At 39.7% G+C, this 25469-nt stretch overlaps 1 non-coding gene and 1 pseudogene across 1 annotated transcript; both read left to right on the forward strand.

The window, feature by feature from the left end:
- LOC120591449 (guanine nucleotide-binding protein G(I)/G(S)/G(T) subunit beta-2-like) overlaps window positions 1–20125 on the forward strand; it is a 78190-nt pseudogene extending 58065 nt beyond the window's left edge.
- LOC120591906 (5S ribosomal RNA) lies at window positions 7682–7800 on the forward strand. The gene has a single exon (XR_005650020.1). It is a non-coding gene; the product is annotated as a 5S ribosomal RNA (ribosomal RNA).
- Window positions 20126–25469: the final 5344 nt, after the last annotated feature.

Raw genomic sequence — 25469 nt, forward strand, 5'->3', positions numbered from 1 at the left:
CATAAATTTCCTCTTCTACATGGCATTCTGAAAGCTTCAACTTTCATTGAAGAGAAACTAATTGCCTCATTATCTCTGTATTCCTAGTTCAAGAAGTTTAAGGGAGTTCTTCTATTTACAGTAAACTTCTTTATAAGCCCCTGATAAGCCTATGTAATAGCTGCTCTGAGTTTGTCTATTCTTTCCTTATCCATGGAATGAAATTTCTACTAGTGACTATCCACTGGGAAGGAGTCTTGGACTAAGTGGATTCACTGAGAAGAAAGGAGAAAAAAAATGTGATAACATAGGAATGGCACCTAGATTTATGTCTAAAATGTTGTGAATAACCATTGATTGAGTAGTTCTGTTTACATGATTAACATTTAGAATAAAGAATCCTGGTTCTGAAAAGTTGAAATGTCTGCTTCGAATCAAATCAATATCATCAAACTCACAGAACAGAGTAACTATAAAATCTAGTTTGTACCTATTTGCTCATAACTGTTCAATGAATATTTTAATGTATATAAACTTTTTAAAAAGATACGTGATTTACATATTTAGCTAGGAAACAGATCACATTCCTGATCTTTTATTATGCTTCATAAGGACATACTGTTCCCTGCGTTGATCATGTTAATGAAAGTAGTGGTATTATCTCAACTGTTATAGATTTTTTAAACATAATTTTGCCTAAACATGAGTTATAATAGTTACTTAAGACATTGATGCCTATTTGTTCGGAACCCAAAATAAAATAGTGAGTACCTTCCTTCTTACCTTCATTGCTGTTTAGATTGCTTTGGCTAAATCTACAAGCCAAAAAAAAAAAAACCAGTGAAAATCTTGTGTTTGGCATCTAGATGTGTTTGTTTCAGAGAGTCTGGAATAAAAGCAGTTGAAAGAAAAAATGGCGTTAATGAGGAGGCCAATTCTGATTAAAAACAAAATGTTCCCTATCGCCATTTCCACGGCAAGTTGACTGGCCTCAATGCACCTCGACCCTTATAATGCCATTATGTTCATGGCCTAGTAAAGAAATATTCATATAGTAATTTGATCCTTGAGGATTGGAGGAAAGAAATGTAAAATTTATCCAGTGCATACTACACCAGGCAAATTAGGTCCGTCTCTCACACGTTATCTCATTTAAACCTCACAAAAATGCTGGGTTAGGTGTAATGATGGCAACTGCTCAGGAAATTGAGGCCTAACCAGGTGAGCCGAGATTACTCTTCTTTGCTTAATATAAGATGTTGCAACTCTTCTATCTTCACAATAGAGTTGGCATCATGGCATTCAGAATACCTGAGGATTATGTGCTAATAATGTGGTGAAGACAAGGAAGGCAAAAGCCTGATGAGAAGTTAAAGGAGGGCACTCAATATCACAGATAATAAGAGCGGGGATTTCACAGATGGCAATACATTTAAAAGGCAACAAACCCTACTCTGAGCAGATGATCTGAGCTGCCTGTCTCACTGCTTTCACTTGTATAGGCCTTAACCTATTTCTGTCCTTGATGGCCAATTTTACTTCAGTCATGGATGGCTATTTGTTCAGAATCCCTAATAAATAAATGAGCATACTAATGTTTTTGTGCAACGATGATAAGTGGAGAATAACTTTCTTCCATTGTGGTTGCTCTCTGTCAAATGTCTGCCGAGGAAAAAATAAAGCCTTCTTTGCACTTATGTAGTAAAAAGGGTATTACAAACATCCTTGGTTTTAGGCAGAGAAGAGCTCACTTCACTTCAAGGTTGAGTGTTACTTGACTTTCTCCATTTTTCAGAAATCGTTTACTCAACAGTTGCTTCCTGTACCTATAGCAAATGCCATGAGCCAGGAGAAGGAAAGGCTCATATTTTTGTAATTTCTGCTTTGGAATTTTGCTTCTCATTGTTTCATAGCCACTTACCTAAAAGTTCCCTGCCTACTCATACCTGTCTTAAAGTTCTAGATGATAAGAACAGTGAATGAAAATAGTATGAATCAGCAGGGCCACCAAGGAATGAATTAATGAGGAGTATGTGCGCACAGACGAAGAATCTACCTGAAGTCTCAGTAACATGTAAGTTAAAGGAAACAAACAAGTTTCTGGGTCCAAAATATAACTAAGGTCAGTGTTTATTTATGTGGGCCAAGCAAAAGGGACACAGAGAAATGACCCCTAAGTGAATGAAAAGGAATCAGTGAAACTCAGACTGAGCAAGAAAGTACAAAGAGAAATAAAATGCATATTCAGTGGCTGGTATATCAAAGTTCAAACTGAGCAGGTAGAACCAGAAGGAAGTTTTCTCTAATAGTCTTATTAGGCATATAATATATGGGTTAGCAAGTGGTTTTCAGACTTGAGCATGCATTAGAATCAACTAGAGGATTCAGTAAAACACTGATTGCTGAGACCCTCCCAAGACATTTTGATTCAGTAGGTGTGGGGTATGACCTGAGAAATTGCATTTTAATAAGTAGTCAGATTATACTGGTGCTCTGGGTCTGGAGATGAACTTTGAGAACCATGGGATCGGCAGATGCACCAAGTAACATGGTCAGAGGATGCCTATTGATCTTAGACAGTAGCCATGTGCCTTCCTGCTGTAGACTTACTCTTGCTGTGGGCTCACTTATGCTGACAAATAGCTGAGGCTGCCCATTGCAAGACATCGCAACTGCTCCAGATTTGGTGGAGTTGATTTCTTTAGGTGGGAAACCATATCGTGTGATCATTTTTGCTTTATGTCTCTGCTGCTTCAATAAGAAAGTATGAGAAAGCTTATAATAAAGGATGCACATATTTAAAACTTAAAATTGAAATAGGAGAAAATATGTACAAAAAGCAAGTAAAAGTATCAATAAAATACTAATAGGTATCTAAGAATAATCATTAGTTTTCACCCTGAATTTTTAATAAGCCAAGGTAAAAAAATGGGAAAAATAATGAGTTACATAACTTTCAACATTTATTAAACATACATAGAAAAACTCTTCAAGAAAGTCATATATATTTGGTTTATAAATAATAAGAAGGAAAGTAAAAGGCAATTTAGGAGGACAGTATCACATGAAAAATTTTTAAAGATTAAAAGTGGGCATATGTAAAAAATGATAAGGAGGCTGACTGAAATTAAGTGAAAGCTAATTTTGAGAATGAGGAAGAGTCCCAACATCCCACATGTAGTACACTGGTGGCACAATATGTCAGTTCTAGCAGACCTGAGGCCTTCATGCTTATTGCAAAATCAGACCCTGGTTCCCAGAGCTAAGCAGGAACAAAGAATCTCTAATTGCTGTTAGGTTGCTTGGAAAATCAGACCAACTTCCCATGAAGCCTGGCATTGGACAGCTCTAGTCATAAAAACAACACCTGACAGAACAGAGAAATAGTCACAGGTCTGGAAAAAGGCCAGAAGGGATTCTCTGGGATCTTGCACAAGGTCACCTGCCATAAAACAAGCACCAAAGCACTTATAAAACACCCAAGAAACACACTCATGCAAAACAAATCCAATCCTCTAACTCTGCCAATAGGTTTTATGAGGTGTCTCCTGGCTCCAGTTCAAATTTCTGTCATATTGTCAGAGTTTCCAGACTACTGGGATATTTAGCTAAGGCTGGGCATTACATCTTCTGTGGAGGGACACTCTCCTGCCAGGAAGGGTGGAGTGGTTAAAATGAAATTATCCAGTCAGGTCTTTTTTATTCCCACTTCTTTGGTCTCCTTTAGATTCTCATCACATGAATCAAAACAATTTGGAGACATGTGGTCACACTAATGTCCCAACATGGCTTTTGTCCTTAGTGACATCTAGGGACAAGAAAAGACATAAAAACAAAGTCTTCCAAATAAACTCCATTTGCTTTGGAATCGTCAGGAAGGAAAGCAGCTCAGCAACTTTTACTCTTCACAGTCAAGTGACATTTTGTTTATATTCAACTATTAGGATAAGTATCAAAAGTACAAGTATGTGAATCTAATTTTTCTGACCTGGACTGATTGTCTACTTTTGACGTACTGTGAAAATCTATCATAAGCTTCTCTATTATCTTACCCATAAATATACTAGACGCAGTGGAAAGAAGAACATTCCACTAGGCTGCTTAACAAGCAAATTATTTTTCAACTGCCCTCTTTGAATAAACATTTTGGAGACATAATCCTGTGGCCTAGCAATTTGCAAAGACTCTCTTTGTCCTCACAAAAGCAAAACAAGATGGACGAGGTTAATGGAGGATATGAGTTATCCTGGATAATCAGTTGAAATATCCACATCTCTAATTCAAGGCTTCCTTTGATTTATCAATGTCATATTTCACATTAAAGCCCCCAATGTCCATTTTCTTCATTTCCTTTCTAATTATCACTTCCCAACTCAATAATTTGCTGTTATATAATTTCTGAGGTCTTGCGTCTAGTTTGTTCAGTATCTTGGAATGTGAGGCAAAAAGTGGGCTCTCTGTTAGAAAAACCATTTGGACTTTTTGTCCTTTTATTTACTCTTCCTATCCTGTCTTACTGCTTGTCAGTAAGCATATCTAGGCTAATGGCTAATGATGTAGGAGACAAAAAGTAAATAGGCTTTCTGAGATCTTTGGGGAAAGAGTCAGAAAGTATGGAGGCTCAGGAATTGCAGGTCTGGACGAAAGTTCAATTTTACCACTTTTTGGGGAAAGAAACTTGTATGAGTTCCCTAACCTATAGGATTCATGGTTACCTTATCTATAAACTGGAAGAGATTTAAAACTCTCAAAAAAAATTGAACTCTGAGGATTAAAAATTAGAATATCTGTCTGGGTTATCGAGGAAATCAGAGAATGTGTATCATTCCTCGCCCCCTCACTGTATCCACTCCAGTACAAGCCACTATTATCTTTCATCTGGATTATTAAACAGCCTCCACTTCTACCCTTCACCCAACCCAAGTCTACATTCATCACAACATAAATTGGACCAGGTTAAACTCTGTGCAAAGGCTTTGCATCTCTCACAGAGTAAAAACCAGAGTCTGCCCTTAGGATAGCTTTTCCATTGCCTCTCTGACTGCAACTCCTACTACTCTCTTGCTTATTCAGCCACACATGTCTTCTGGTGTTTCTTGAATGCCTCGGGCACGCTCTCACCTCAGGGCCTTTGCACTGGCTCTTTACTCTGCCTGGAATGCTCCTCACCATGCTCCATGCCCTCAACCCACCTGATTTCAATGCATCTCTGATGAACTGTTTCATGTACGTGTGTCGCCAACTCCTACATTATGAGCATACCACTGCATCCTTCTGCTTGGAAACCACAGGAATATCTCTGAAGCCACAGAAAGCCACAGAGCCTGAGTGCAGCCTCCCAGGAAAGTTAGTTTGCCAGCTGCATCCTTAAGCAGTGGAAGATGAGATTTAATGAATAAATACCCAGCCTGCCAACTTTCGGTGAGACAATCCTGAGGTGAATTTTCCATGGGTCCTCAGAGACTCTCTAAGGAACCAAGCCCAGTTGCTCATAGCAGTAAACAGCTCATCAACGCAGTCTCGGTTCTCTTCTCTCACTTCCCTGTCTCGCTCTTTCTTACTTCCTACTTCTGTTTGCTAGGGTCATCTTTCCAATATCAAATCTCAAACATACATTTCTTTATGACAATCTAAAAAAAGAAAAGAAAAGAAATATCTCATGTCCCTTTTCAATTTGATTACCATGGAAGCCTAGGAAAAGATGTTTCTGAATTTCTTGAAGTAACTAGTTATGAAGTAGACAACCAGTGATATCTCTACAACAAATTTGGAGGTGAAACATAAAAAGCATGTGGATAAGAGATATGCCTTTCTAGAAGTATTTATAAAATTCCTTTATACGCTTGTAAATTTTAGAATCAGACAACACTATTACCAAATCAAGAAGTGCTTGCCTTGGCTCATTATGGTCTGCAACCCCTGCTAGGGCACATTTATACATTCACTCAGAATTCTATGTTCACTCTATGGACTGTCACAAGCTACAAAGAGGCCAATAGCTCTCCTTGGCATTTCAGAAATGACTGAAAGGAAAGGGAGGATGCTAGTCTCATCATTGTTTGGAAGTTTTTCTCTCTGAGAAGAAAATTTCCTTTAGGCTCTAATAGAGAATAAAGATAAAGCAGCATATTGGTTTCCTTGGGCTACCATAAGAAAATACTACAGACTGTGGGGTTTAAACAAAAGTCATTTATTTTCTCATAGTTCTAGACTCTAGAAGTCCAAGATCAAGGAGACAGCACATTTGGTTTCCTCTGAGGCCTCTCTCTTTGACTTGCAGTTAGCCTCCTTTTTACTGTGTCCACATGTGCACACAGCATGGTGTCTCTCTTGTGTGTCTAAATTTCTTCTAAGAAAACCAGTCAGATAGGATAAGGTCCCACTTTAATGACTCGTTTTACCTTAATTACCTCTTTTAAGCTCCATAGAAGTCACATTCTGAGGTATCGATTGATCAGGGCTTCAACATGTAGATTTGAGGGGCACAGTTGAGCCATAACGAGCAGGCATGGAGAGAATTATTTTAGACATGGCCTTGTTCCCCTCACTCTCACTCAACCCCAACTTTACACTCATCCTTATATCTCAATCTTTTCTGACAGATATCTCAGGATCACAAAAGTCCTTGGACTAGCCTTTTAATCATGGTGCAGGGTTGGCAACCTGCTTTGTCTCCTGTCCTGACCTGGCATCCTTTGGTTGGTCAGGTACTCATGGGCTGATGCATGCACACATTCCTATTATCCCTGGAGATGCTTCCTGTGGTTCACCTCCAAATTGATCTGTGTTCATGACACATAATGTTAAAGTCATTCTGCTGGAGTAACCAGATTTCTTGCCCTGATGTGTCACACCCTAGCAGGCTGGCCCTAACCTCACAGAGATGGTACGGGATATCTACCTGCCATTTCTGCTTCTGTCTTCGTCCTCTCTAAGATCCACTCAGAGGCCTTGGAATAGCCTTAGACAGACACCTTGCTATCTGCAAAACCACTTTTCTCAAAGTCAGAAGTGCCTCTTCACAAAATACCCTTCTCTTTTTCTTTCTTCTTCCCATCACCCACATACCCCTGTGGTTCTGTAACCTGCCGGCTTTGAAATTTATCCTCACTCAAAAGAACCTTAATTTATTTGCAAGGTCCAGATCAAGTAGTATTTCAAGAGTGACTCCTTCAGTAAGCTTCCAAATATAATCCTACTGAAAGTTAAAGAAAAAATAAATTGTATGGCATTTTGGAGTTTAAGAGCTTTCAACTTTTGTATATTTATTAAATCATTTCATCTTCCAACAGCCCTGGAAGGAGGGCATTTTCTCATCTCCACAGGTAAACTGAGAAGTGGAAGTTTACCTGACGTGGCCAAAGTCAACAGCCTGTGAATGGAGGACCTGAGACTAGAACTCAATGCCTATTTAAATGTTCTTTCAAAATTTATGTCACTCTCCCTTTATTATATGTTGCAAAATTACTAAATTATTTTTTTTATCTATGATGTTCCACCATGTTAAAATTGACACCATGTGACAAGCAATTAAATAAATGCTTTCTACCTTCTTTCCTTAAAATATTAGCTGCATACAATGTACTGATTTACTGTTATAACAATTCAATTGATTTTTTTCCACCTTCTGCAAGGAACTGTGCAAGTTTCTTAGGGCTGCCATAGCAGTGCCACAAACTGAGTGGCTTAAAACAAGAGAAATTTCTATGGCCATGCCACCCTGAACACGCTCGATCCCATCTGATCTCGGAAGCTAAGCAGGGTTGGGCCTGGTTAGTATTTGGATGGGAGACTGTCTAGGAAGACCGGGTGCTGTAGGCGTTAAAAACAAACAAACAAACAAACAAACAAAACACACAAAAAAGAATTTTATTCTCTCACAGCTTTGGAGGATAGAATCTGAAATAAAGGTATCAGTAGAGCCAAGCTCTCTCTGTGGGCTATAGGGAAGGATCCTTTCTTGCCTCTTCTAGTTTCTGGTCCTTACAGGCAATCCTTGACTACTCTTGGCTTATAGATACGTCATGCTAGTCTCTACCTTCATCTTCATATGGCCTCCATCGATCTGTGTCGTGTCTCCCCTTCTTATAAGGATGGCAGTCATTGAATTAGGGCCCACTCTAACCCAGTATGACCTTTTCCTAACTTGATTACATCTGTAATGTCTTTGCTTTCAAATAAAGTCACATTCACAGATACCGCGGGTTAAGACTTAAGCATTTCTTTTGGGAGGACAAAATTCAACTCACAACAGGTGTATGGCTGTCATATTATTACCTATATTCTAAAGATGAGGACTTTGCGAAGCTCAGAGGAAATAAGTCAGCATTTCTCTGTGTTTGGCCTAACAATTGCCTGCAACCACCTGGAAATTTGTTACAGTATGAACTCCTGGGCCTTATCGTGGAGCTGCAAAATCAAAATCCCGGATCCATGTGTCTAATGAGACTCAAATGTGGTTTATGGAAACACTTAATTTGGGGAAACTCCTAGATCGATAAGAGCCACCAGAAATTTTGTGAATAAGTGGTAGAAACTGAATGCAAGCCTAGGCAGACTTCAGAACTTTATTTCCTTAGTGGGCCCCATTTCATCTTTCATTTTCTAATCCCAGAATCTGCTTGATTATTTGCCCCAAACCCTTGTTAATGTTTGTCTTCCTTGCACAGGACTCTGTGAAATGTTAACCCTGGGCAGCCACACTCGGAAGCCCTATTCTCTTACCTACTCCTTGTTCCACCTCTCCCTATCCTGCATTGTTCTCTCCACATCACCTAGTGTTACCCAGCTGTCTCATCTTCATGGGGGGAAGCTAGCCACACTGTGGTTGTTTACAGAATCCTCAGATCCTTACATTTTATACCATTTCTTCTTAAGGATTATACCAACTTTCTCTCAGGAAACATTGGGCAGTTTCATCTTAGACATCTTTTTCCAAGAGATGAACTAATTTTGTCATGCTCAACCTCTGTTCAAGGAAAAAAAAAATACTGCTAGCCCTTATACATAATAATGATAAAAGACAAACATTTATTGAGTCTCTTTCTATGTGTCAAGTATCATGCTGTATCATAAAGTTTTGCACTAGATTCTCCTTTGGGGAGATTATCATTTCATGGATAAGCAAACTAGGTCTTAAAACCAAAACCAGAATTTAAACCCAGATAATTTAACTCCGCCTTATGCTACTCCACCTCTCGACCTTGCCTAGGCAGTCCAGTCCCAATTCCTCATTCTGGATTCCAGGCTCTCCATGGTAAGGCTCTTCCTTTCCATCTAATGCTGTCTGCAATCACCATCCTCTCTTCTCTATATCCTTCCACTCCCAATTACTGCTCATTCCCACTTCCTAATCTTCCAAATATATCTCACTTAGGCCCTTAGCATGTACTGTTACGTGTTGTCATTATTTATGAACAAGCACAAGGTTGTATTCTTATCACTCATCCTATTAGGAGGGAAGTAGGAACAGAGTCATTATATCTTAAATTAATGAAGGCAGCCCATTGTGGGAATGGCACTTCTGCAAAAGCTATATTGAGAGTCAAAAACTCTGCTTTCCATCCTTGACTCCATTACTTCTTAGAATTATGCCTGGACATGCTTATTCATCTCCCTGGCTTGTACAAAGTATGGCTAGGTTACAAAATTTCTGAAATTTCACCTAAGTTTGACACCCCTAAATCTAAGTGCTACTTCTTCTATGAAGACACTCATATAAATTTAGCCAATACTGATCTCTTCCATTCATAATAAGTTCATATTTCAGTACCAAAAATCAGAACACGATCTAAGAAATATTATATATTACTTTGGGATATGGGAAACAATGAAATTATAACTTCAGTGCTAAAAAATGCTGCTATGCTTGGGATATGTTGATAGGAACAAAAGGGCAGAATATTTGAAAACAAGGTTGTCCGTGAAAATACAATCCTCACAACATATACATTTTTTACTTTTATTAGATACTCTTTTTTGTACTTTTTCATATTCGTTTCTGTCTTCTCTGCAGTGTATATAAATCTTAACTCCTTCTCAGTTAATTCCTTGAGATGAGAAACTATGTGGTGTGCTTTTGGTACCCCAATGCAGCCTCATAGTAGAAACCTAACATATATTGCACTTTTCAAAATCAACATAGCTAGAAATGTAACACAAAGTATATAGATTAAGCATTAAATACTTACTACAGACAGTTAGTAAGCTAAAACTCCAAAGAAGGGATCATTTCAGTCTCATTCTTTGGAAAGGAGTCAACAAAAAGGGAAAGCAAATATGTCACCTTAGGTTTTCCATATTTATTCATTCGTTGCCACTGAGTTCTTGCTATGACTTTTCATAGATCATCAGATCTAACCAAAATTTTCTAATTAAATTTATCTTTTCCTTTCCCAATGGCCATAATAGACTTGTTTCCAAACCTAAAGGAATTCCTAGGGGAACAAGGAAATAACTTGTTTCTAGACAAAAATTCACACAGTCATAGTCTCCTGCGTTAAGGGACTATCTGGTTCTAAAATTTGAGAATTAAAAGGACCAAATTCACCCTCCTTATTTTGTCAATGAAGAAAGTGAGGGCCGGGATGATAAAGAAAATTGTTCAAGATCCCATATTAAGCTAGAAGTAGAGGCAGAGGTGGAAATAAGCCCCTGACTTTTAGATCATGTCTTTTCCACTAGATCTATTGAAATAGTTTTAAATAGTTTCATGAGGACATTTATTTGACTGGAGTCATTTTTAACCTAGATCTCCATCTCCCCATTAGGATTTAGGACCAAGATGAGATCCAATAAGAAAGGTCAGTCTTTTATTCCAGAGTAAGATAGTCAGCACATCCCAGTTTGCCTAGGACTTCCCAGCTTTAGCACTGAAATTCTCACATCTCAGAAACTTCTTCAGTCCCAGAGAAAACAGGACATGGTCACACTATTCCAGAGGAAGCATGTGCTCCAAACTGTACAGTTTCTCACAATTGGATTGTGAGAGAAACCGTTGGATCTGCTGCAGGAAGAACTTTGTCAGTCCCCACTGTTCTGGTCTGACACACATGTCTCAAGCATGTGGATGTTACCTGAACACCTGTTCCATGTAACATAAGCTCAAATTCTGGTTCTGTCACATAGATCTGGAGGACTTTGGGCAAATTGTCTAATGCATCTGTGCCTCAATTTCTTCTTCTGTAAATATGAGGATAATGATATTATCTACCCTTTAGAGGTAGTTGTAGTTATTTGTAAAGTACCTAGAACAGTGATCGCTCAATACTAAGTATTCAGGAGATATTAGCTCTTTGAAATGTTATAAGATCCTCTGCTTCTTTTTGCCTCTGGACTCAGTTTCTCCCCTCTGACAGATACTGCTGGTTGCTTGCCTCGTACCTTTTCCCCCTTCTTTCTCATTGACAGAATCTTTTCATCCAAGACTTCAATGAGTCTGGTTAAAAATGTATACCTCCGCAGAGGACCTTGAAGCCAGGGATGGTCATATGACTCTTGTCTCACACACATCAACAATGTGTGAGCAAAAATCCTGGATAAGCATGCAGGAAAATTGGTGAAGAAGCTAGACTCAGTCTATATTTTTTCAAGTGTTTGCCTCCTGTCCTCCACTGATGTTGCCAGATAAAATATAGGACTTGCACTAAAAAATAATTCATTATCTATCTGAAATTAAAATTTAACTGAGTGCCCTGTACTTTTATTTGTTGATCTGGCAATTCAACCTTCTGCCCTTCCTTCTTTCTTCCTGACTGGAATGTGGGCACTCACTATGCCTGGAGGTGCAGGGACTATCTTAAGACTGTGAGCCACAAGCAAAGGATAGTAATGAAGAAAAACTGAAGGAATATAGACCACTGAAGTCATCATGGGGACCTCTCTAGCAACCAGGGCTGATTAAGCCACCAATCTTATTATGTGTAGATGAATTTTAGCCCTACCTGATACCCTTACATGGGCACAGCCTTTGTCCTCCTCCCGCTCTGTAATCTCCCTGTCTTTCTTTTCAGAGAATACTCAACTCAACTGCAGTGATTGCTTCCAGACTAAGACCTTGAAAAATCTGCATCTCCTGTCCTCCTTATCATTTCCTATCACTATAATGTGCTGTGACCTGAGTGTGTTATATCCCCTGAATCCATGCAGAATTTACAGACCTCCCATCCAAGGGGGGGAAAAGGAGCTTTCAACATATTTTAAGAACCACTTTATAAATATATCTTTAGTGAATAAAAACAACTGAAGTGTTCGATTATGAGTAACATAAAAAATAAAATAATAATTTTCAAAAGTTCATTTTGTATTTGGTGAAGTTCATTTAATAAATTTTTATTTTGAACTTAAAAAAGAATTAAAATTTTTATAAAAATTAGTTTATACCCACCCCCTCCACACACACACTAATTAAATGTTAAACCAAATGTAAAGTATTGGTGTGAAAGGATGTCAAACTCTTCGCCCACCTGGGACACCCATGTTTCCCGACTAGCTTCCAACCCAGATCCTGATAACTGCATTCAACATTCAGCTCTTGCCCTTCACAAGAGTGTACTGACTGTTTAAAGCAATATTCCAAGACTCATCTCAGAAGACTGTTGCCTAGCTTCAACATCTCTTTGTTTCTCCATGTGGTTCTCAACATATAGTTCCCCAACTCCTGAGCAACAGCTCCATGATTTGGCTGCAACCAGCAAAGACAGCCCTTACCTTCACATAAAGGCCCTACTCCAGCCGCTCTCACATTCTCTCACTCTGGAACAGATATTATTCCAGATGTCTTGCCTTCGCCTATGTGTCAATGCTTCATAGGACACTCTCTCCCCTCTATCTGTTGCTTTACATCTTACCCTCCACCCAGTATCTGGCTTTCTGGGCTGCTCCAGATACAATTAACCTTCTTTGCTGTTAAATTCTATTCAGCCTGGCCTTGACTTGAAATTTACTAGTTTTCTTTGCATTCATTGTATTTCCAACTAGGTGGAGAGGAGTCTGGCACCTAGCACAGTGTGATTGGCAGAAGACATGCCCATGAAGCTCTTATTCAATAATATGTAATCTTTGAGGCTGAGATTCATTTGATGACAGGGAACAGAGAGTAACTGTGAGCACAATCCTGTGTAAACAAAGAGCTAAAATAGATCCCTTGGCCAGGGTGAGTGGTGTCAGGAGGTGAAGATCCAAGGAAGGAGGGCCATCTGTTAAGAAGGAAAAGGCATAGCATGTAATCAAATATCTGTGTGTTATCCCTAGTGTCATTTCTGCTTCCTTTCCTCCCTTTGAATGCCCTTATGCAATCTTTGGCAAAAAATTTTTTAAACACCCCCTCAAAATGAATAAGAAAGTATAATTTCTCCCCTCCATAACAAGATGCCAGGGAAAGCCAGAAAGCTGGAGAGGATAGAAACCAGACAAGGCCACCCAATCGGCCCGAGTGCTGCAGCAGGCAGCAAACTCTGTAGTGGTCAATGCAGGGGGATTCCTCATGGAGTGGTCAGGACCAGTGAGGGCCAGATCCTGACAAGGAGCTAGGTGACCTGGGCTCACTGATAGACTGTGTCACTCAACACTTCACCCAGCCCTGCTTCTTTAGCTTCCACACCTCCAACTCAACTTGGGGCTCCTGGAGACGAATGAAGGGTCTTCCTTAACTAGCAACTGGTGATGCAGGGGTGGAGCTGGATGAAAACCCTCACACAACCAGTTCCGTGCCTGACCAAAGTCACCTCCACACTCCATTAACCTCCTTGCAACCCAAAGCCATTGTGACAGTGTTGCTTTTTATCACTGCACTTTGTGATCTGTATTTTCTGCTCACTTAATGAGGATTAAGAGAAAATGACAGAAAGCTATTCAGTGCCATCCCAGCAATGCCAAAGGCCACTTTTAGGGGAAGCTGAGTATCCTTCTCTGATGGGCTCCTGGGCTCTGTGAGAACTGCTCAGTTTCCAGGTGGCCATATACTGTTGTTTAGCAGTTATTCCCCAGGTAGAGGCTGTGTCAGAGCATGTTTACAGGAAACACAGGATCAATGACCTATGGTTCTCTGTCCCCAATCTTGCTGTATTTGAAGGCATCTTTCTGACGTTAACCATTTTTTTTCTTTGCCAAATGGCCTGTGCCCCTCAGTCCTCCTCCCATCTTATAGTGTCCACAACACTGTTATCCCAGGACCTATCTGTGCTAGCCTCCAAGGAGACACAGGCGTGGCTTTGACCACAAATATGCTGAACTGTATTCTCAGAGCACCATAGTTTGGCCCAATAATTTGGACTGAAGAAGGACGAAGACCAGATCTGCACCACTGGCCCTCTTAGCTGCAGGCTCCAGGCCATTAGTACCATGTAGTGTGGGGCTCTCCAGCTGGGCCATTTTGTTCTGATGGCTGGGCCCTCACTTATTAGAGATTCTGAATTCTAAACAAGTCTCGACCACATTCCAATGATGTTGGCCATAGTGGTTATAACAGAGAAGGGTTCCATCCGATGTTTGACTCCTCCTAAATATGAACTAAAGGCACAGATCCTACTAGTAAGTAAATTGATCGCATTTGTGTTATAATTGAACTGTTTTGCTGCAAGCATTGCACTTGGAAAATTACAGCTGTATCGCAATAAGGAGACGAAAAGGGGTTAATTTACCTCCAAAGGGAACATAATTCACTCCTTCTTTCCCAGGAGGATCAGATCAAGAGGTAATTATAAATGACTGATAATCTGATTTATATTTTTATTGGGCTATAATTAAACAGAGTTTAATTATTATTCTAGCAATTCCATTATTCTAGCAATTCCATTTTGGATATATCCTCAGAGAGAGAATTTGGAAGTAATAGACCAGCATCTTCTCCCTTATGAAGCTTAGAATCATTTAAATGATGAAAAGTTTTATTACTGAGAGGCAAAAAATTGATCTAAATTAGCAAGACCTGCTTTCAGAATCCAGTGTAGGTTTCAGTCATGTCTTGCTGATCCCCAAGGAGTTAGGAGGACACTGGAGGGACCAGAGAAGAGTTCATATTGCTCAGTGAGCTTTCCTCAGTGGCCAGGAACTAAGAACTTGTAGAGCTGGAGAGCTGACTTCAAGTAGATATCGTAAAGCAGATTTAGATACTAGAGGATAGACTGTTTAGGTTCACATTTAAGAACTTCAAAACAATGAAGATCTATGGAAAAATGTTGGATATTTTCTAGTGCATAAAACAAATATACTCCATGCCCTCCTACTGTAGAGAAGAGGCAAGAGAATTAAAATGTTAATTAAGCTACATTCAGAGGCTGCAACATGCTCATCAACTCTGCAGCCAGGCCAAGAGGACACCTTCAGAGCAAAGAAAGATTTCTACTGAGATTACTAACAACCCATTCCCCACATCTGTGAAGGGGGAAAAAACAAGAACAACAGAGTCTTTAAGTAGCTGCCTTACACAAATAAAATTGTTCATTCCCTATGGCTAAAACCATGGGGAACCTATGGATTAAAGGCTGTAAATTGCCAGCAGGCCTTTCAGGCTACATACTCTTCTCCTTCCACTTCTTCACTGTATGTCCTATCAAAGGAAATAGGAACTAAAGAATGATATATAAATATAAACTGAATTTCCCAGACTCAGGGTCCCTCTCGCTCTCTGCCTCTGACAGGAGACCACATTCTGGCTGTGGAATGTTAGCCCTTTTCTAATAAACTTTCCTTTTGACTCTAACTTTGGCATGTGTGTTGAATTCTTTCTACACTCTCCGCCAGAAGACCCCCTTCTTCTCTTGGTACAGGGCTTGGTCTCCCCCCAGCTCAGTTAAATTTGCCCTGTCTTGCATCACTGTGTAATTAGTTCACAGTTTGGGAAAAGAAGAGAATAAGTGGATTTAAAAAAACATAGATTATGTTTTCCAACTACTTCAAGTGGCACAAGTGAAAGTACATGGTGTAAGAGTAGAAAATAAAAGGGTATAGTGAACATGCTTAGAAAAAGTAGTCAGAGATAGCTTCTCTAGGAGGTGCCCATTTATCCAGACCTGTAGTCTCTGGGGAGGGGAGAGAGCATGTATGAAAACCTAGGGCAGGGAAAGAGCTTTGCCAGCTCCTGAACATCTGGAGCACACTGGTTATGGAAGAGAGTCCCAGGAATCAAGTTTGGAGAGATAGGTTTTTGAGTAGCAGCTTGTTAGCCACTTGTTGAAAATTGTGTAGTAGGAATGTGTGCACAGAGGCTAGAACTAATCTTTATGAACCTTGCTAATTTGGGGGTGTTAGTTTTGACACTTAAGGGGGCATACCTTATGGCAGGCCACATTCATGCCTAGATGGCAGTAGAACTAGGAAGCCCACTAGGAAGCCTGAAGAGAAGGGAGCACAGACATACATCCTGTCTCTGTGCCCCAGCCTGAGTTACCTAGTTTAGCATCTCAGATCCTGCCTTGCTCAACATCCCCAGCTTGTCTCCCCACCATTCCTCTTCCTCTCTAATACATTCTCCACACATTTAGCTGGAAATGTTCTCAAAAACCAGATCTGATTAGATCCCTTTAAAAAACAAACAAAACAAAAGACTCCTCGTTACCTACAGAGTAAAGGAGAGCACTGGGCAAATTCTTGTTATTTATACCCTGCTCACCTCCTTCTTGGCTTCACCTTTTGCTGGTTTGTACGCTAATAATATAAACCACTCATAATTTTACAAATTCCATTTTATCCACCTCTGTTTCCTTCAACATTTTTGCAGACCCATTCAGTAAAGCTGAACATTACTCCCTTCAAAAGATGTCCACAGCCTGCATCTGACTGCCCCGGAGACTCTTCTTCAATAACATCTCTCCCTCAATTGTGAGATGATACTACTAAGGAACTTCCCTTGGTTTCTTGGCCACTCTCCTCAAGATATGGATTCTATCCTTAACAGCTCCATGGACCACAATTGCAAGCCCACTGTTTTTCCTCACAGGCCCACCCAGATTGAGCAATGCTCAAGGGGGTAGTAGGCAAATATTTGTGCACATCATTTAGTCTTAGGGCTCTTGCTCTTTCTTCTGCCTGGAACACCCTTTCCTCATTTCTTCACCTGACTATATTGTCTTGACCATTTAGCAATCAATCTAAAATGTTACTATCCTCAAGGAACCATCCATAAACAACCAGTTTGTTCTAATTAACCCTCCTCTCTGCTCAGTATCTTGTAGACACCAAATACTTTTAAATTATTTGTTAGTGTGTGTTCTTCATTGTAATCTATGATCCTTGAAGTTAGCTCTGTCCCTTCAATTCTGTATATACTCCATTTCATCACTCTTTGCCTAACATTTAGTAGACACTGCCAAATGCTTGTGAGATTTGAAAAGTACAAGGAAAATAACAAAACAGAGAGCCAATTTCAGAAAATAATCCTTGACTCTTCAGCTCCAGTCAGTGGCAAGTCCTGAAGACCTTCGATTTGTCAGCGTAGTCCATCTGATCCCTGAATCATCCATAGCCTGGATGCACAGTAGGGCCCAAAACTGTTAAGATCAGAAGCCTGGGTTCAGCATTGTAGGCCAGAACTCATTCTCAATTCACCTAGCCTTTCATCTGAATCTCTTTGTGGGGACTTTCTGCCTGGATCTTTATATATAGGGATCTTTATAACTTTATAGCTCCTTATAGCTAAAATATAAACTCAATGATGGTTGTACCTAACACATAAAAGTTAGTTAATGCATTACTGGTGGAAAAATAAATTATTTCTTTTGCTGCACCAACACATTGACTTATGTGTTATGATCAAATTCAATGTAAATCCCAAACTGTGATTATCTAACACATTAGCAAATGTCAGTATATGCTTGCTGCTACTGAAGACATCAGTACAGATAGATCCTAAATCTAAGAGTCAGCTCACAAGCAAATGTAAGCTTAAAGATTCCTCAAGGAATTACTCAAGAATATCAGAATTAGATCATTTTAACATTTTAATATTTGCACATAGACATACACTTTAGAACACCAGTAGTTGTTTTTAAAATAATAAGACTGGTTCAATTAAAATGATTCTATTCAAATAAATAATGACAACAAACCCTCATTCTCACATATACCTAGAAACATGCTGACATTCAGATCACATGAGGATCTATTTGGCCTAAAGGGATTATGTTGAGTAAGGTGTAAATAAGTACAGAATGTACTGTATATGAAATACTAACTGCAGAATTTACTTCACACCACAGTGATATTGATGATGACTGACATTTTGACTTGCATAGGATTTTTTGTCTAAGATGATTATATCTAGGTACAAACAACTGAATAATTGCTCTAATATGAGCTTAGTTTTAATCACAATACCAAAGTTTGATCTTGAACAATTCAGCACACTATTATCCAAGGTAGAACTTATAAAATCACAAACTGGGCTATAAGAACCCACTTTACCCTTGCTCATGGGCAATAAAAGTTGGGTTCAGTTGATGAGATGTGAAGATGACTGGAAAACCTAGTTACAGAAAATTATGGGGTAGAGAATACCATGCATATCAAAGAAAATAGTATTCAATATTGAGTTTTTGAAAGACAGTACCCATTGAGTTAGTGAGAAAATAGTTCTTATGTTTTAATAATGAATAAATAGTTTCCTTTAAACGTTAATATTTTCTAAGCATCCTCTTAAAAAGCTTTCTGGTTCATATAGTTATCCACTTCTATTTTATTTTTATTTAAAATTTTATGTATATCTGTTTCTCTTATTTCATTATGCCTCCTGTACATGTCCATATTTAACATAATCCAATTACATTTACTGTGTTAGTAATGTATAGTATATCTTTTATTATGTTTTATGCTTTATGTATTTTATAATTTGTGACTGTCACTTTCGTTTTTTAGTCTTTTACTATAGGGGAAATGTTTTCTAATCTTTCTGTAATCTGGTAATTTTCAAGACGTATATTCTGTTTTTAGGTACAGTGAAAATTAATTCAAGTGTAAATTTTCAAGTGCTGCAGGGTACAATTTTCTCTCAAAAAAGAAGCAGAAGGACCTTCTGCACACCTCTGGCAACCCTACGCTGAGTCTCACCAACACAGGCCTTGGGCCAGAGGCAAGGAGCTTCTTCCCCCAACCCCCATCCCACAGCCCCCCAGCCATCCCCAATCCCACCCACAGGCCCATTGCCACAAGCTAGCTGGAGCAACTGAGACAGGAGGCTGAGCAGCTCCAGAATCAGATCCAGAATGCCCGAAAAGCAGTGTTGGGGATTCAACACTGACTCAGATCACAGCTGGGTTAGAGCCAGTAGGGATAATGCAGATGAGGATACAGAGGACTTTCCTTGGGCACCTGACAAAAATCTGTGCTTATTCATTGAGGGACAGACTCAAAGTTTCTGGTCAGCACCTTCCAGGTCAGGAAGCTCATCATCTGAGACAGCTATACAAGGTCCAAGTCATCCTACTGTGCTCTTGCAAAGTCTTGACCTGTGTCTACACACCCTCAGATAACTTTGTGGCCTGTGGGGGGTTAGACAACATCTGCACCATCTACAGTCTCAAGACCCATAGGGTAATGTCAGGATCAGCTGAGAGCTGCCTGGCCACACTGGGTGCCTATTGTGCTGTTGCTTCCTGGATGACAACTAAATCATCACCAGCTCTGGGGACACTGCCTGTGCCCTGTGAGACATTGAGACAGGCCAACAGACAGTAGGTTTTGCTGGATAAATGGGGATGTGATGTCTTTGTCACTGACACCCAACAGCCACACCTTTGTGTCAGATGCCTGTGATGCCTCTCTCAAGCTGTAGGATGTGTGGGACTCGATGAGCCCACAGACCTTAATCGGCCATGAATCTGACATCAATGCTTTATTCACAAACGCCTATGCCTTTACCACAGGTTCCAATGATGCCACATGCCACCTCTTTGACCTGCGGGCTGATCAGGAGCTCCTTGTGTATATCCATGACATCATCTGCGACATCATTTCTGTTACCTTCTGGCAGAGTGGCCATCTGCTGCTCCCTGGTTAACACAACTTCAAGTGGAACATCTGGGATGCCATGAGGGGCAACTGTACAGGTATCCTCTCCGGCCATGACAACTCTGTGAGCTGCCTTGGGGTCACTGATGATGGCATGGCTGTGGCCACAGGCTCGTGGGATTCCTTCCTCAAAATCTGGAACTAATAGTCCCAACCTCAACTGGGCCTGGCCAGGAGGGGCCCTGCCCTCACCCACCTTGCAAGCCGGGAGCTTTGGGGCTAAGGGCATACAAGCCTCCCTCCCTGGGCCACGGGGCCTTGGGTTCCTGCACTTTTGCCCAGGTTTGGTTCCTCCTGGCATCTCCACTGTGGAGATAAAGATGGGGAAAGAGGAGGAACAGAAAGCCCTCATTCTTTTGCTGCCCTGGGGTCAGGGCCTCATCACCTTGGAGAGGCAAGAGGTGGAAACTCCAGGATTTGCCTTTTTAAAAACTGGTTTTATTTTATTTTTTATTATATTTTCAGTTTTTCCATAAAGGAACCAAGTCCAACTCTGTAAAATAAAAAGAAAGCAGAATTGTTGACTATTTGCATTTAATAAATAAGATGACAAATGATCATTATGTAACTGTCCCTCCTTTTTTCCTCCTTCCTGGTTCCCTCGGAATAGATCATAATTCTGATGAAGTTTATAGTTATCACTGTTAGGTACATTATTTATATTCTCCCTCCTTTGTTTTCACGTTTTCATTCAATATTCTAATCTCAATTATAACAATTATTTAGACCTTAACACAATATTTATTTGGCTTCCACAGTACCACTACTTATCTACTTTACCTGTTTAATTTTAATTTGTTTATTATCAGTTGCCACATGTCTTGGAGCATTTTTCAGAGGAGTATACAGGTGATTGATTTGATGAGCTTGTCCTATAGTAAACCTTTATTCAGAATTACATTTTCTTTCTGTAACACTAATGCTACATTTCTTTTATTTTTTCATTTGCCCTAAGAGGGATTTTCTATTCCAGTTTATGCATTCTTGAATGATCTGACGGTCCTCCATGCCTGAAGTTTGCCAATATTTACAAATATAAGGAGTCACTTTATTTCATCATTTATCATCTGAACACCATCGGGATCTTCCTTCCACACCCAAAACTGGAAGGCTGCTTTATTGTAGAGCTCCATCTAAATTTGCAGTCTTTAAAAATCAATGATATAGTATAGCCCTTTTGAATTGATAAGAGGTGTGCTTCCCAGCCTTATTGTCTTATACGGGAAACACAATTCATTCATAGATAATTTGATAGTTTGCATATCTTTCCTTTTCAGGTGCAGGCTTAGATCGCTATTCCCACAGTACACTCTTCTCACTATTTCCTTGTTTCCTTCATTTATTATTGTCAGCGTCCTATCCCTATCAGACTATTTCTGACCTGACTGTCTAGCATTACCAAATGGTACTCCCTAAATGGATTTGAAAAGACAAGTACCAATGAAAGAATTTGGTTGGATGAAATGACCTTAGTCAGGACAGAGAGCAATTGCTTCACCATTTAATTGGTGAAAGCTCCAGAATTCTAGGTTGCGTAACTCAGTAAGATGGAATAGAAATTTCTCAACATTTTTCTGCTTGATCCAACTTGTCTACCGCAGGCACCAACCAATCTTTATTTGGTAGAAAGTCCTCCCAGCATCTAACAAATCATTAGTCTGTATTCCTCATTTCCAGTACTGTGGGAGCTTTTATCTTTCCCTCAATTTTCATAATTATTTCAATGAGAATTTAGAGAGGCAAATAATGTGCTCCTAACTATCTGCCATCTTATCTGGGTAGTTCATCTTCATAGGGATTTTATGAAGATGGAACTGGGACAATAAATATTAATATGACAACATCTTAAAAGAAAGTTAGACCCCTTGCCTTTCTTTACACTGGAGACAACTTATTTACCTAGTGAAATAAAAAATAACAGGCAAAAATAGGACGCCAAATCTATGATCCTGCCCACTGATCATCAAAGTAGGCAAGAATCAATGCTGGAGAATGCAGTCATCTCACATTCAGCATTCCTCAATAGAGAAGAATTAACTAAAGCAGCAGCTGCTCTAATAAAGCAGGGGATTGCTGGAAGGAGGTCTTTGTCTAAGAAGTAGTGCCAAATGATAATGTGAGCTGGTAAGGCAGAGTTCAGGACACAGGTGCTGGACTTTGGCTGCTTCTTTTTTCTTTTTTCTTTTCTTCTCTTTTAATTATTTATTATGGTGACATTGGTTAACGAAATACAATAAGTTTCAAGTGTACTATTCAACAGTAAGTCATATTTTCAAATCCTGGTTCTACTGGAAGATTAGCTGTAGATCATTAAGCAGGGTAACATGTCTATACTTCTGGTTCCTTACTGTAAAGATAGCACCCATCTCAGTGAGTAGTTGTAAGAAAAAATGGAATTATTCATGCAGAATGCTTAGAATAGTACCCGGTCCATAGTGAGGGTTTATTAATGTTATCAATTGTTGTTTTCTTTGCCTACATTTCTTTAACAGAGATCAGATAGACTGGGCAGAGCTGGCTACTACTAAACATACCCTTGAACCAGCTGTGCAAATGAGATAGGGCTGTTAGCTTCAGAATATCCTAGTGGTGGGAGGGGCGGGGGGAGGCGGTAACCTCAACTCAGGAGGGGGACAGTGGCTGTTGAGGTGTAGGAAGAGCAAACCCCAATCTAGAATCACTGGTCTAAGCACTCTCTGAAGACAGAAATGTAGCCTTATTTTCCTTGAAATCACTGTATTTTCCATATCTAGCTTGGGATCTATATATAACAGACTTCTAATACATATTTGTTAAAGAAATTAATTTATTTACTGAATGCAGGAGGATTGGCACAAGCCTGGATCAATCAGAGCACACCAGAGGCAGCACAGAAGTAGATAGAAAGCCTAAGTACATTGTCATAATATTAGTGTTCAAAATAATAGTTTAGGTTATTTATTTACCAATTTAAATAGTTCAGGTGAGGGACTTTAGATATATTACCTCATTTTCAATTTTTACCAAAAATTCCGTTTCCAAAATAAAGAAACTGAGGATTAGAGTACATAAGTGCAGTCACTCCCACCCTTTGTTCATGGTTTCAATTTCTGCGGTTTCAGTCACCCGTGTTGTGAAAATATTTAAAAAATTTTTCAGCTATCAAGGATCTATAAACATCGTCTGTTCCTAATATCCAACTAACAACATTATCATAGTTCAACGATCCTCCTTCCAATGTATTGTCAGGTCAAGGTAGCCTAATGCTATTGTCACAATGTCTAAGTCATTCATCTCACTTAATCTCATCGTAAAGGCATTGTATCATCGCACATCATCACAAGAAGAAGGTAAGTACAGTACAATAAGATATTTTGAAAGATCACACTCACCTAACTTTTATTACAGTATATTATTATAATTGTTCCATTTTAGCTATTGTTGTTAATGTTTTATAATGCGCCTAATTTATGTATTAAATTTTATCATAGGTATGTACATATAGAAAAGAACAGTATATACATGGTTCAGTACTATCCATGGTTTCAGGCATCCAATGGGGGTCTTGGACCCTATTCCCCTCAGATAGGGGGACTACTGTTACTTGTTTAGTCTCTCTCTGCTAGCCTGTGTCCAAGCCATGACATAAACTGCCTGTCCTACATTTTTTTCCCTAATCACACCATTGCTCAAAGTCCTTGGCAAGAGCAAAGAGTCCTGTGCTTGGGAAAGTGTGTGCACAGAGGCCACTGGCTTTATAAAGCAAGTCTTCACCTTGAGAAAGAAGGAGAAGAATAAAACTGAGGGAGTACACCTGAAGATTCAGCCCAGAGGCACAAGAAAAAGCAAATGGTGGTTTGAGAGTCTGGTTAATCAATATGGGATCTCTGGCTGGGACAAGCCTCATACTGTTTTGATTAAATCTCAGTCCTTACTAGTAACTAAAATAATAAAATATTCAAATATTCTGCTTGCATTTATATTAGCCTGCTGCAGCATCCAAAGTGGCTGACACTCACCAGGAAAAACATGAATTTGGATACTGCTGGGTCATTGCAAGGTAGGAGATGAAAGACAATATGAATGAGACTATTATTATTATATAATTTTTATTTGCTCCAAATTAAAAATCATATATTTAAAAAAACATGTAAATGTTGCAATGGGACATTTATTATACATTCTAAATTAATAACCTCTCATTTCCACCTCCCAATTGACCATGATTATAAATGTGACCTTTTTGGTTGATGACAAGAAAGAAAGGCCAACAACTCAGCAGCTACATGTCTCTGTGAAGTAATGAATATCTGTATTTTGAAGAAAGTCTTATAAGACTGGGAACACCTAAAAGTACTTTAAGAGGATATAGGTGACCAGAAAAGCTCTATCCTGTGATCTTCTCATGGTCCTTCATTGAACTGGGCCTGCAATGCCAGTGGACCAGGGGTGAAAGTCTATAGGGACACCTTGGACATCTGTGCTATAGGGCTACCAGAATTCTCACAATGGCTCCACAGAAGGAGAAACTTCCCACTTGTAAGAGTCCCTGGAAGGGACATTTGCTCTACAGCCCTCATACCACACCTACATGCCCATAAACAGCTGCCATTGTGGGAGAAACCCTGTCAGCTCACTAAGACTCTCACCTATTTCCCTCATTCTCAGAGGAAGGAATGTAAGTCAGTTGATAGATAGGAGAGGTGTCTTCCTCTGGTTTGGGGTTAGAAATGGCTAGGCTCTCACCTCCTGCCCCACTGGGTGGTGGGTGGAGAGAAAAGAGACAGGCAGGGAATGGTAGACCCTAATGCACTTGCCCAGATCTATGACTTTCACAGGACATGTGGAAATTGGAGCAACCTGAAAATAGCATTGTGCAAAGCTGGGGTCTGAAGCCAAGAATTTTCATTTAGGGTGAGAGAGGATGCTAAAATTTGTGGCACATAAAGTCTTAGGCATCTGGAGTACCATGATATAGGCATCCAGTCTTACAACATGAAGGTCACAACATGAAAGAGGACAGAGGGGGCTCTCCATCAAGGTGGCCTCAAGAGTAGAGCTGGAAGAGATGAGGGCCAGGACAAGCCAGCATGGGAGGGAGGTGCAGAGAAGGGAACTGCAGCCAGCTCACACTAGAGTTCAAATGTGGTCCAAGAATTAACACTGTAAGAAATCCCAAGTTATATGTCAGATATTCAGATTGCCGGGTTCCACCCTAGGTTCTATGAAGCAAAATCTTTGGAGTGTCAATCAATTGTCACTGGTACAAATTCAATGCCAGTAGGACTCCCTAATTTGGGGTGAGGTGAAGAAGGAAACTTTATTCAGTGCAAACAGCTCAATTATGATATAGCACAGCTATGGAACAGCTCAATAGTATTATAGCTCAATTATGAAACAGCACTGCTTTGAGGTGGCCCTGGTGCAAGGACCCTCTCTGGCTAGACAGCTTAGTTCAGCTCAACTCTGTTCTGCTCTGCAATGCCCTGCCCTGCCCTGCTTCATGCCAG

This window comes from Pteropus medius, unplaced genomic scaffold (assembly GCF_902729225.1).
Source record: "Pteropus medius unplaced genomic scaffold, Ma_sr-lr_union100, whole genome shotgun sequence".
NCBI classification, from domain to species: domain Eukaryota; kingdom Metazoa; phylum Chordata; class Mammalia; order Chiroptera; family Pteropodidae; genus Pteropus; species Pteropus medius.